Source organism: Xenopus tropicalis, chromosome 3 (genome assembly GCF_000004195.4).
Source record: "Xenopus tropicalis strain Nigerian chromosome 3, UCB_Xtro_10.0, whole genome shotgun sequence".
Taxonomy (NCBI): Eukaryota; Metazoa; Chordata; class Amphibia; order Anura; family Pipidae; genus Xenopus; species Xenopus tropicalis.
In genome coordinates, this window is record NC_030679.2 from 79,445,378 (window position 1) to 79,456,482 (window position 11,105).

Genomic DNA, 11,105 nt, shown 5'->3' on the forward strand with positions numbered 1-11,105 from the left:
ACCAAAAAACACATTAGAATATAATCAAAATATACATTTTGACAGGAAACAATCATCCACATGTTTATCATCAGTGAAGAATATAATAAACCAAATGCACCAAATAATGTATAACTGGAAGACATTGATTTTAAGTTGAATGGAACAGAGTGTGATTTCAATTGTTTTGTCACTAAATAATTTTGTAGATCTGTGGAAGGGGGCCAAAATGCTCAAAATTAGCAGCCATTCACATTTAATGGAAACTGCCTGCAAAGACCCTAAGAGATTTCTGTTCAAATGGATAGGAAGATATATAAAGCATTGTGTATCCCTCCCTCAGAGCTACAAAACCCTTATGTGACAAATCTAGAAACTGCCCTGTGTACCATTACTCTAAGTAGGAAAGGATAGCAGATTCTTGGTATGATTTAGTTACTTTTTGAAATGTAATTTAAACCTGGAAACATATTAAATTGCACATTTAAATTCTACCTGTGGTGATGTTTTCTTTGTTGTCTAAAGGGAAGCTTGTAAAACGTAAACAACAAAAGTGATTTATTATTGTTTCCTTAATCCTTTAAGTACTCTTGGTATTTACACATAAAAGACCAGCGAGATATTCCTAACCCCCTTTAGGCTAATGTCCCATGGAGTAATTTAGTCACCAGTGTTAGATCTACCGTGGGTGATAACAAAGCCAATTGCCGGTGGAAAGGCCTATGCATCTCTAAGGTTTCCCAAAGTCGGGTAAAGTTACTTTGTACAGGCAACTTTGTGCAACGTCAGAAAACCGTAGTTATGTGTAGGCCTTTCCGCTGGTGATTTCCATTGATGCTGGAGGAACGGCATATCACCCACGATAGCAGAGATTGATCACAGGCAACTCCTTGGGACATTTTTTTGTCTGGACTACCACAGACTACAGAACATCCCTAGTTTCCTTTCCATATGTTTCTGCCAATGAGGAAACATGAGTTGCTTCACCATCCGAAGTAGCCTGAAGTTACCTCTTGTGGAAACTTCAAGCTAATTGAGATATCTGAAATGTTTCCTCATGGGCAATTTGCATCAATGCCATTTGGAAAGCATTTTTAGGAAATCAGTTGCCTCCAGTAGTGATGAGCTAATTTTCCGCATTTCGCCATTGGAAATTGTTTTGCGAAATGTCAGTGAAAATTTGCTGCTGAAAAATTTGTTGTTTCAAATTGGGCGCGGCCCCGATAAAATGGGCACTGGTGCCTACAAAAAAGTCACGCAATAAATGCATTTCACGAATTTTCTTGCCGTTTCGCCAATTTTATGGGAGGTGAAACGGGACAGATTTGCTCATTACTAATCATCACTAGCCTCCAGTAGTGCAGATTTGCCGCAGGCAACTAATCTCTATGATTGCCATCACCCTTGGTGCTGGATTCAGTGCAAAAATAAGATTATTCTTGTCTTTGGAAAAAAGAGCATGTAATCTATAGCCAACAATCAAAAATATTGTGACATTTTTCTCAAAACTATAGTTTCCAAAACTGTACTTGGAAGAATGCCCAACAGAGCAATTTTGAGTGAGGGAAAAAACACATGCTTTATTAAATAGCATTACTCTTGCTAGTCAAGCACTTTCCAATATTTTACAATTCCAAAATACAGTACATGTCTAATCAGCAGGGGCTGGTCTTATCAAATACAAGGCCCAATTTGTAACTTTTCAACACGGCACTCTAGGCTGGATGTTGCTGGTTTACAGGGCACTCTGAAGATGGTCAGGAGAAATGGTGCCCATCTCTCCCTTTCTCCTGCTGACAGCTGCTGTAATGCTGATGGTTATCCACTCTCCCTTATTCCATTGCCCCTCTGCATTGTATTTCATGCAACACTGTGCCCCTCAAACATTTCATGATAGACACAAAGACAACCCCCGCAGTAAGAATTAGAGGGAAAAAAAAAAATAAAAGTAAAATACTGTCTGCTTTTTATTTTTCCCCAATGTCTTACTTCTGCCACTCTCTATCATTTAGTTTTTCTTCTATTCCAGCTTTCTCTCTTTCATCTTTTTCACCCCCATATCTGAATTCCCCATTTCTTCCTTCTGTTCCATTAACCTCCTTTTTGTTCTGCTTCCATTTTCCTTTTCAACTTTTCATTTTACCTATTCTTTTCTGTGCTTTGCTGTTTAATACAGCTTTCTGTGACAGTCTCTAAGTTCCGCGCAATACAAGGTTTAGGGCGAGGTCACACAGGGCGTTATTACATTGCTTTTTAAAAACGTGCAGTCAAAGAAATGCCAGCGAAAACGCATATAATAATGTGCATTTTTAAGCTTGATTAAATGGTGCTCCGTAATGATGTTCTGTTAAAAAAAAAAAAAAGCCTTGGAGTAAGATAACTTTTGTGGGGGAAAAAGTCAAGCTGAAAAGCAGTTTTCGTGCAAAATGTAGCCGCACTAATCGTCAATACACTACATAATTATGTTGCCAGCATACAATGCCGCAAATACATATATGCACAATACATCAAGCGAGAGTTTGACCGCCATATTGAAAATATGTGGCGCATTTTGGCCAAGTGTATTTCCAAATCCTATAGAGTTAAAAGGTATTTACATTTTGGCATTTCTGCTGAAATAAGTAAGCACTCGCATCATGTGGCAAATATCAGCTTGCAAGCCCCCTGTGGGAATTGCTATAGTGCTTATTCCGTTAATTTTAATAGGGCTTAATTTTGTGCGTATTTACGCTGGAATCTGCATTTTTAAAAACGCAACGTAAAAACGGCCTGTGTGAGCTTGCCCTTATGATTTCCTTGCTGTTGACAGTAAGCTTTCGGCAGCAGTATATTTAGAGCTGGCTATTGTTTATAACGGAGTGCTTCTGTTTCTCAGTATCGGATTTGCAGTGCTATTGAACAGTACAGGTTCAACACTCTGCATATATTTGAGACACCTGGAGATATTTTTATTACAATTATTTATATGGTTATATATAGTGAATCGCATACCATATAATATATTTATTCTGTTTTAATCACAAGACCTAATTACAAGTGATCCTTTGTTACAATGCCATAACAGGCATAGAGCAGACCATGTGGCTCTAGTGGGGGGAAAAGGGGGCCCATACAGTTGTGGGGGTCTCCTAAGAGTTCACCTCTCCCACTTGCAACCTGCACCACAAGTGAGCAAGTGGGCGAGCAAGCACAGGGAAAGATACCATGTGGCTGTGGGCAAGATCCGCATATAGTTCACATTTAGAGGAAAAACTTATCTTCCTCTGGGCATTATAACTACCCATGGAAAGGCAAATTCTAACAATCTAAAGGCACAGGGCAACTGTGCTGCTACCCCCAAACACTAACAAAGAGTGCTTGAGTGCTTCGTGGCATCTTATGTTGTGTGTACAATTGCTATCCATTAGTATGCTATCCATATTAAGTAGATGTTCCTATAAGAAATAAAAATAAGTTCTTTTAAAGTTACTGTGGGCAGTTTTTTTACTTCCCATGGTAAGCAGGCTGTTCAGGTAAGGTCAAAAAGGGGGGAATATTTTCCCTCTAAAACGTTTCCTGACAGTAAGATTATTTCACTGTTATAAAAAGTGAAGTATTGGAAATCCTCCAGAACTCTCATCCCAATTCCAGTTTAAGTAGAGCTTAACCTTAATATTCCTTTCCTTCTACTTGACACTAACTTGGAACCTAAACATTAGTCAAAGTTTCCAAGTATTCATAAAAGCTTAAAATATATAGTGAAATCATTTTGTTTGTCACTATGAAGAGAGTTGAAATGTTGTCCCCCTTAGACTGTAATACTAATATGTACTGTAGGGTTGAAGGGACTTTGTTGCCAGGCACAGATTAGTGGAAAATCTGCAGCAAAATTTTTCATGGAGTTGAACTAGAATTTCATAATGTGATCCATTTTGCTGAAAAAAACCATGTCCGGTTTAAAAAAAGCCAAAAAAACAGACATTAGTAGCTGCCCCTTACCTTCCACATTGACCAGTGGGATGGGAGGCCTCCCAATTCCCAACCTCTGTTTATCATCGGGGTTGTAATACTCTGGCAACATAAGAGCCTCTTTTTTTTTTTTTTTTTGTATAGAAAGAAGCTTCTCTAACAAGGTAGGGCAATGTACATTCTATTGCACAGCTAAAATACTGACTCCAATGTAGTTACAAAATCTGACAGTTTGGGGGACTATTCAGTACTCTCTCAGATTGAAGCACCGCAAGTTCACTCATAACTACTACTAAATTCTAAGCTAGCCAGCAGTCCCCCAGCTCATGTTTTATAGAAGATAATGTAACCTCTACTCTAAATATCTCTAAATATAAGGATTACTAGAGAAAGGGATCTGTTTCCTGTATATAAGCACACAACCTTTGGCCTTTGGTTCCTATCAAACATTGATCTCTTTTTTTCCCCCTAAACAATAGACTTTCATTTACTTAAGGACCTGAGCATTTCTCTTAATTCTTGGATTTTTTGGCTAAGGGTTTACAGTGTGTTTTTACCATGGTTGTGGTCAGGGAGGAACATACTGCCTAAGGCAGGCCTGGCAGTGACTACTTGGAAATGTTTAGTGGTAGTCAGCTTGTCATTTCCAAATCTGCCTTAGGCAATCAGTTTTCTGCATATCTGTATAGGAAGCAGTGACAAGCAGATAAAGAAGTTTCAAAAGCCACTGTTATCCAAACAAAGCGGCAGTCAGCACATACTAAGACCTATTTATCATGATGTGTCAAAAAAGGCAACAAAATACACTGCATGTAAAAAACTGCATGCTTACCATGCTATGTTTATGGATTTTCAGGGACCATGTACCTCTGTTTAAAAATGTGGCACAAAAGTAAGCAGCTTCCTGAAAATGCTATGGGGAAAATACAGCAGTTATCCATCATGTTTTTTATGTGGTTATTTCCAGAGCAACTTCCACCTGAGTTTACTTGATGCCTACATTTTTATTGTTGTGTGTAAAAATAACAACAGCAAATACAGTGTTCAGGCAGCATAAAATAAAATACACGCCTTGGTAAATTTGCCATTTATTTCTCACAACATTTTACACTGTATTTCCGGCATTCATTGTTTTCCACAGAATATAGAGAGACAGGCAGAGGAGTAAATGTAATTTATATGTAAACTTTTCATCCTGACTGAGCAAGTCAGCTCTGGGGTTCATTTCTCTACAATTTGTCAGTGTCTCTGGTCTCAAGGTAGATGTACCTTGTTGGGGTGTGTAGCCTTGTTGCATTGGTAGATGAGGAACTGAAAAGCAGCATCAGCTTAAAGTTGAAATTCAAATGGAAACTATGCAATTCAATTTAATCCTTTTGGATATGTCATTTTGATTACTAACCATATGTGCAAATACAAGTGAACTGAATTAAAATCTCCTATATTACAGAAACTCAGTACTCATGCACTTGGGGTTCGTATATCACAAACCATAGCCCTTCAAGGTAAATTTACCCTGTGTCTATTGGCACACAAATGTGTGTATGTATGTATACATGTGTATAAATAAAATAAGAATATTAATTACATTCATTCATAAAGTTATAGAAATTATTCATAAACACTTTAATATGCTTCAAATCACTTGTCATTGACTGCAACAGGAAGCATTGTGATCCACTCTGCTCCAAACAACTATTGTCACAAAATGGTCCTGAATCTCAAAATACAGAAATAAAAATAAATAAATTAGAATCTAAGCAGCTGGTTCTGATTATGTTCTCGTCACTCTTTAGTCAGTATGGTAATCCCATATGGAAGTTTGAGTCAGCTTGGGGAGAGGGAGGCACTCAGAGCTCTGTGTGTGTGTACTACTGGAAATTGAAAAGTTTGAGTAAATATAAAAAAAACCCCAAGGTTAAAAAAAAAAACTAGCATTTTTACACGTAGTACATTCAGTTGTCTTTGTCATAAATTAAGGCTACTAAAAATAGTAACAATATATAAGACACTTTGAAGCATATTCTACTATGGAGAACATCAACAGTAAGCAGCATACATATAGAAGTGTGAAAATAACGATTGAAAATATGCTCCATACGCTCCTCTCTGTGCCGGCACCCGAATGAATCGAATATGCTTTAATGCAGGCACATGTAGCCGATATCCACATAAAAACACGAGAAAATGCAAAGTCTTGTGTTTTTATGCGAATATCGACTACATGTGCCTATACCCAAGCATATTCAATTCATTCCGGTGCAGGCACAAGTAGGGGGAGTTTCAACCGTATGGTGCGTATTTTCAGCAAGCGTTTTTTGGCTTGCCGAAAATATGCACCATACGCTTTGTGTGGCATGAGCCTTAACTTGGTACTGGCTTCCCTCTCTTGCTTAATTTGCATCTTTGTGATACAATTGGCTGGGAAGATTCAGCTAATATAAGCTAATAACATATAAGCTAGTATAAGATAATAACATAAAATACTTTACAAACACATTTCGTCTGACTTAAATCGAACATCCCCTTTATGCACAGCAAAAATGTACAGTGTTATATAAACAGGAAATAAAAAAAATAAATTGAACATTCAGATTTTTTTATTGTCATCTCTACTTCATAAGAAACTTACACAGTGGGACAAAATTGTTGAATTTCAGGCATCAAATGAAAAAGAACAATACACAACACATATTTTAACAAAGTGAATAATGTGCAAACAAAAGTGCATAAAACAACAATGTGCAAATCAATACAATTCCAGTTTTCCAATGTGTCAGTACATCACATATAACCATTTTACTTTAATTCTGTTATTTTAATTCTGTTTCCAATACAGTTTTCAACCTTGTGTGTTATTGTAATAAAGTGCATATATTACTGTGCAATTATACAAATTTCCATGTGACAAAGAAATAAACCATTTAGGGTTTCACACAGGACCCTACAAAAAAATAAAAACCTGACTAGCCAACTATTCATTTTAAAAGGATATCTTACTACTAATACTTGATCTCTCAACTGCTTTTGACACTTTTGATCACCTTCTCCTTCTCCAGTCCCTACATTCTTTTGGCCTTCACAACACTGCCTTGTCCTGGTTTATCTCATAAATCATTTTTAGTGCCTCTTACAATGGAGCATCATTTTCTCCCTTACCTATTTCTGTTGAGGTTCCTCAATGCACTGTCCTGGGTCCCTTATTCTCTCTCTAATTTCTCTCTTGGCAAACTAATCAACTCATATGGTTTTCATTACCACCCCTGTGCTGATGATACTCAGATCTAAAGGTGCCCATACACTAAAAGTGCCCATACACTAAGGGGCTGATTTACTAAGACACGATTTCGAATCTGAATTGGAAAAATTCCGATTGGAAACAAACATTTTGCGACTTTTTCCGTATTTTTTGCGATTTTTTCGGCGTCTTTACGATTTTTACGTAAAAACGCGAGTTTTTCGGCGTCTTTACGATTTTTGCGTAAAAACGCGAGTTTTTCGGCGTCTTTACGAAAGTTGCGCAAAGTCGCGATTTTTTCGTAGCGTTAACACATGCGCGCAAAGTCGCGCCTTTTTCGTAGCGTTAAAACTTAAAAGGCGCGACGTTTCGCGCAAGTTTTAACGCTACAAAAAAATCGCGACTTTGCGCAACTTTTGTAATGGCTACGAAAAACTCGCATTTTTACGCAAAAAACGTAAAGACGCCGAAAAAAATCACAAAATTACCGATCATTACGAAAAAAATGCAATCGGACGCATTCGGCCGTTCGTGGGTTAGTAAATGTGCCCCTAAAGGTGCCCATACACATGACCTCGGCAAGCGACCGGATCTTCTCCTAATATCCCCACCTATGGGTGGGCGATATCGGGGAACATGTAGGCTAAGTCAATCAAATTATAATGGCAGCAATGGGGCAGTCAGTTCGGGGGACCGCATCAATGAGCCGATGCGGTCCTCAATCCGACTAAATCTTTTAACCTGCCTGATCGATATTTGTCCAATTTTAGGCCAGATATCAGTCGGGTATGGCCCTCATTCCTGCCCCTACATGGGGCGATAAGTTGCCGAAATGGTCCAAGGGACCCATATCAGCAGCTACAATCGGCCGGTGTATGGCCACCTTATCTCTCCTCTTCTGATTTTTTTCCCTCCATCCAATACCAATAACCTCCCAGATGTAAGTATAATAGTTAAAAATCACCACATCTCCACAGACCCGTTGCCTTGGGGCTATTTTCAATTCTGCCTTGTCCTTCACTCTACATGTCAAATCACTACTAAAATCATGTCAATTTCACCTAAGAAATATTTCCAACATATGATCATTTCTTACCCAAGATGCTGCCAAAATTCTTATTCACTCTCTCATCATATTACGCCTTGACTACTGTAACTCTCTATTAATTGGTCTTCCCCTCCAGAGACTGTTACCTCTACAATCCATAATGAATACTGCTGCCAGGCTCATACACCTCTGCAACCGCTCCTCCTCTGCCATGCCACTCTGCCAATCCCTGCACTGGCTTCCCCTACCATCCACAATAAAATTCAAACTAATGACCCTCACATTCAAAGCAGTTCATAACTCTGCCCCACCCTACATCTCTGAACTTATCTCTAGATACTCTCCACCTCGCTTGTTATGCTTTTCTAATGATCTTCTCCTCAACTCCTCTCCCATTACCTCCTCACACTCTTGCATTCAAGATTTTGCAAGGGCTGCCCCCCTTCTCTGGAATTATCTCCCATGTTCTGTCTCACTTTCTCCCAATGCTTCTGCCTGCAAAAAATTTCTAAAAGCATGTTTATTTAGAGAAGCTTACACTCATTAAGTTTAGCACATCTTCATTGTGCTGCTAAAAGCAATACCCTGTGCTACATCTCTCTCCTTGCTTAATTCTAATCTTGCCCTTTCCCACACCTGTGTCTCAACCCATTCTTTTTATAGATTGTAAGCTCTGTTGGGCAGGGTCCTCTTCACCTCTTGTATCTGTATGTATAAACCCTGTTATTGTACAGCGCAGCGGAATATGATGGTGCTTTTTAAATACAGGTATGGGATCCCTTATCCGGAAACCCGTTATCCAGAAAGTTCCAAATTACGGAAAGGCAATCTCCCATAGACTACATTATAAGCAAATAATTCTAATTTTTAAAAATGGTTTCCCTTTTCTCTCTAATAATAAAACAGAACCTTGTACTTGATCCTAACTTAGATATAATTAATCCTTATTTGAGGCAAAACAAGCCTATTGGGTTTATTCAATATTTAAATGATTTTTAGCAGACTTAAGTTATGGAGACCCAAATAACAGAAAGATCCCTTACCCGGAAAACCCCAGGTCCCAAGCATTCTGGATAGCATCAGATGCTAGGCCAAAAATCATTAGTCTTGTACCTACAAATGGGTTCTCATGCTGTTTAGGGTGGGTCACCATTATACTCTTTAAAACAATATAAAAAGGTGTTAAAATGACTTAAATATATTTCCTGTATATCTTCTTTATCTTGATTTCAATTATAACATGATTTACCCAGCTCCAAATATTACACATGAAATTGTACAAATAGGCTGATTAATATGAGTATTTACTGAGATTTTTCTGCAGTGAGAGCTTAGGTGCATGAACTTTGAATATTCTGATGTGGTTGAAATGGGGAAGGGTTGGAAAAATTTTATCCACCATTTCACTGTCTCTGACTAACACACACCAGGGACAGAGGTATGCAAGTTGATTTTTCGACAGGGTTATAAGCAGTTCACAAAAGATGCTAGAAACTTTTTTTAAAATAAATGTTAACAGATAGTACAATGGAAAGTGAATAAGAACCAAATTTCAGTATATTATGAACATGAAAGAAACTAATACTTGTACTGATTCACTCCTTATATTACGCTTTTCTTAAACTGGGAAAGAGGCTGATGGAGGTGGGAGTCTGCCAATCCAGCACGGTGCTCCAATTCCGAGTAATCAGCAGCAACAAGAGAGGAAAAAAGGTAGCACTCCTCCTCCATGATTAAAAATGCCCTTCACTCTTAAGCCCACATTTTCTAAAATGATGCTACAGAAGCTATAACGTAGGATACTACTAAATCACATGGACAGGTACATTCTCTAGCATTCTAAGATCCTTCCTACAATTTTTGTTTTCTTTAGTTAGGTGTGCTAGATAGTTGTGCCACAGTATCACTGCTGTTATCCTTTGCAATTATAGGATGCACTGCAGAGTAATGTGATTCTTTATATTGTTCATGTAGCCCTATGTGCATCACTATCACACATAACTGGAACACCCCAGGTCCCAAACATCCTGGATAACTGATCCCATACATGTATTTAATTTCTAAACAAAAATTGAAACTCAGCCATGTTCAACAGAATGAATAACTGAATGATCAACATGAATAACTGGTGATCAAAATTACATATTACCATTTCTGTCACTAAATTTGATTTGTGAATGTCTTAAGGGAACACCAACAGAATACAATAATTTCTCAGGCCACTAAACAGTAAAGTTTTAAATGAATATATATTTATATATAAAATGATTAATAGTTACCTATGACCAATGATTAAATGTTTAAAATGTTTTTTTACGTTACACTTTTCTTTTATATATTTAATGTTCTAAGTATGTCAAGAATAATTCCTATTTATTATCTGGATTATTATTTGTATTTGTGTGCCAAGGATATTTTTGAGGAAATCATCAAAGCAATTTGAAATGTTTAAATTAGAGTAATCAAGGAAATTCTCATGTTTTCATTCTCCAGAGTAAGAGTACAAATATGTATGTATATAAGAAAAAGCAGGCACTCTGTTCATCTTGAGTAAAATTGGCAGCCATTTCATATGAAGTGCCAGTTGGAAACCTACCTCCTATGCTATTTAATTTATTTTTAAGTTGACAAAATGAACCAGCAGGCCATCTGCAGTAAAGTTTGGGTTACATTGTATTCCATGGACATTTAATACCAGGTCCCCATGGATAAGCTTATTTAAACTTGGCACACGGTTTGATGCAATCTCTGAAAGCTGATTCATGTTTTAAAAAGAAGAACTGATTAGATTTTAAAATTCATTTAAAACATGGGTATTTAAAGTAAATTGATCTAGGGTGCAAGATCAAATTTAACCATGATTTTTATTTTTAAGCAATCTGAAGTGTCATG